The sequence below is a fragment of the Emydura macquarii genome, unplaced genomic scaffold (assembly GCF_026122565.2).
Source record: "Emydura macquarii macquarii isolate MOO-44397 ecotype Brisbane River unplaced genomic scaffold, CSIRO-AGI_Emac_v2 contig_3115, whole genome shotgun sequence".
NCBI lineage: Eukaryota > Metazoa > Chordata > Testudines > Chelidae > Emydura > Emydura macquarii.
In genome coordinates this window covers 1-2,537 of record NW_027133252.1, presented here as the reverse complement: position 1 = coordinate 2,537, position 2,537 = coordinate 1, and the positions used below count along the sequence as shown (strand labels likewise).

General features: G+C 62.3%; 1 long non-coding RNA gene across 1 annotated transcript; it reads right to left on the bottom strand.

Moving 5' to 3' along the window:
- Nucleotides 1-576: 576 nt before the first annotated feature.
- Nucleotides 577-2,537, bottom strand: LOC137141818 (uncharacterized). Its single transcript, XR_010916749.1, has 3 exons — nucleotides 2,514-2,537; nucleotides 1,526-1,639; nucleotides 577-1,347 (listed from the first exon to the last, which is right to left on the bottom strand). It is a non-coding gene; the product is annotated as an uncharacterized lncRNA (long non-coding RNA).

The window sequence follows — 2,537 nt, the reverse complement described above, 5'->3', positions numbered from 1 at the left end:
CACTGCACTGGCATCACCCCATGGGGACACCCCTGTATAACTAGAGCTGGTCCATTCACACCTGAGCTTATACCCAGGAAACGTTCCCATGTCGTCCTCTTGGCAAATCTCAAAAGATGTCGCATCCTTGCAGACTGGGCGTCCCACAGCGCAGTCCCTGGCTAGCTCCTGAAGGCGCTCCGGGAGGAGGTTTGAGCTGTGCCCATCTTTGGTGATCTCAGCATAACATAGAAGCGTTTGGCGCCTACGTGATCGCCGGCTGCGTAGCAGCTTTCGTTGGTAAACACGCTTCGTAATTCATTGGTCTCCTGGCCCAAGAGAGTTGTTGAAACTGACCCAAGCGCTGATAGAGGCGTTTGCCGGGCTCAGCTACTAAGGTCCTCACTGCTGATACTGTCTTGCCACTGAACACGGAGCGGCTGGCAAAGGTGACAAGAAGTGAGAACTTCCCCATGTAGACAAGGCCTAATATTAGCTTTACCCCCAATCTGAACTGAACCGGTGCCCGTCTGTGCGTAGCCCTGGTGTTTCAGTAAAAAGGAACGTTTAAAAAGACAAAAGCCAAGAGTCAGCATGAAGGATTGAGAAAATTGTAAGGAAAGAGATGAGCATGTGACATATTTGAAGCAGCGTGTTTCCCCGCGGTCATGTACCCAGCAGTTTTACAGTAAAATAATGAAAGTTTAACAAGAGACGTGATACATTTGTAGCTGCATGAAGGAGGGAGGCCCCGAGTTCAGGGAGCAGGAGACACAGGCAGAAAAACAGGGTTTGGCGCACTGAGATTCGGTTGTATCAGGCACAGGAAGACACCCATAGTCAGTCTCTGTCAGTCTCGTGGGCATGTGGGGCTGGTTGCTGTGTGGGGACCCTGTGCACCTGACAATAGTTCTGCCCATTGCACTACATGCTCTCTGCATGGCTGGGCACAGGCTGCTCAGGGATGGATGTGGGAGCCTCTGGGAACTGCACCAGGGAGAGCCAGAGGGTGGGATGGAGCAGGGGGGTCTTCTGAGACAGCTGGGGGGGGACAATGGCACCAGGAATCCCGTAGGGGGAGCAGAGACCTCCATCCAACAGCCCCAGTCCCCAGATGAGCCCCATCAGCATCCCCACAGCCCAGGCAGCTGGCAGCTCTGGGCTGCTCTGCACACGAGATCCCACTGGCCCGTCTCTCATGGCAGGCTGAGCCCAGCCCAGCCCGGCTGGCATGCGGCTCTCACAGCACCGCGTCTTCCCTCATCAGCAGGATCGTGTCACCGTCCGGCTCCTCAAGGGGCTCTTGCTTTGCCATTTCCTGGGACGGGGACCGGGGCGGGGTCCCCAGCTCCTCCATGAGCACGTGGCCTGCACGCAAGAGGACAGGGTGAGGCGCCCAGGCCGTGACATTTGCCCTCAGACTCCCCACACCCAGGATGCCAAGACGCTCCGTGAACGGGACCCTACCCCCAGGGCAGGCCCCCCTTTTCCCTCCCCTGCGGCCTGTCCTGCCTTGCAGCGCACCGCTGGGGGTTTAGGCTCTTACCCAAGGGATTCCCAGCAGCTCTGTCCTGCCGCATCCTCCAGCAGAGCAGGGCCCCGCAGATCAGCACTGCGATGGCAGCCAGGCTGAGCAGCACGGAGCAGAGCAGCCCGAGGCCTGGGGAGAGAGCGAGGCAGTGAGCTGTGCCCCCACGGGCCTGCCACATCCATGGGGCTGACCCTCGCCTCTGCCCCACAGCCCCTGAGACCGTCTCCCTCCCCACCCACAGCCCCCCGCCAAGGCTGGCTCCACCTCCTCCCCCACAGCCACTATGGGACCGACTGACACCCCCCACCTGCTCCACAACCCCCTCCCTGAGGTGAACTCCCTGCCCACCCCACAGCCCTACCCGGGGCCGACTCCCTCCCCCTCAGAACCGCGGCTGGCCGACCCCGTCCCCTGCCGCGGGCCCCGAAGGAGGGCGGTGTGTGGAGCAGGACAGGGCCCTGCGCTGGAGCTGGCACGGGATCCAGCTCAGACTCCTCCAGACTGAACACAGGGCGCCCGTGTGGGGCTGGGGGGATCTCTGGCTACTGCCCCTGGGGACCATTCCCAGCCCAGGGAGTGCAGGGAGATGGGTTAGAGAGAGAGTTGGGGGCACCAGCTCCCAGAGGCCCCTCCCCAGCTGCTCCCCCAAGCCCTGCCCCCCAGATTTCTCCCCTGGGCCCACAGGCTCTCTGCCCCTAGACCCTGCTCCCCGTGTCCCGTGTCTGCCTGCAGGGTAGCAGCCTCCAGGACCAGAGCCCGGGCTGGCACAAAAGGAAGCCCCATGGCAAAAGAGGCTGTTCAGAGACGCAGGCGCAGTGCCCCAGGCTGAGCAGGGCTGTCTGAACTGCTGGGGCAGCCAGTGACCCCGGTGTGGTGGGCAGGAGCCCTGGCACCGCCCGGCTGGAGACCGGCCTCCTCCTGGCCTGGCCGGTGTGTCACTCCCGCCCGCCCAGTGTCTGCAGGAACATGGCCACAGCATCGGCGCTGAGCGCTGGCCACTCACCGGCCTGCCCGCACACCACGCCGG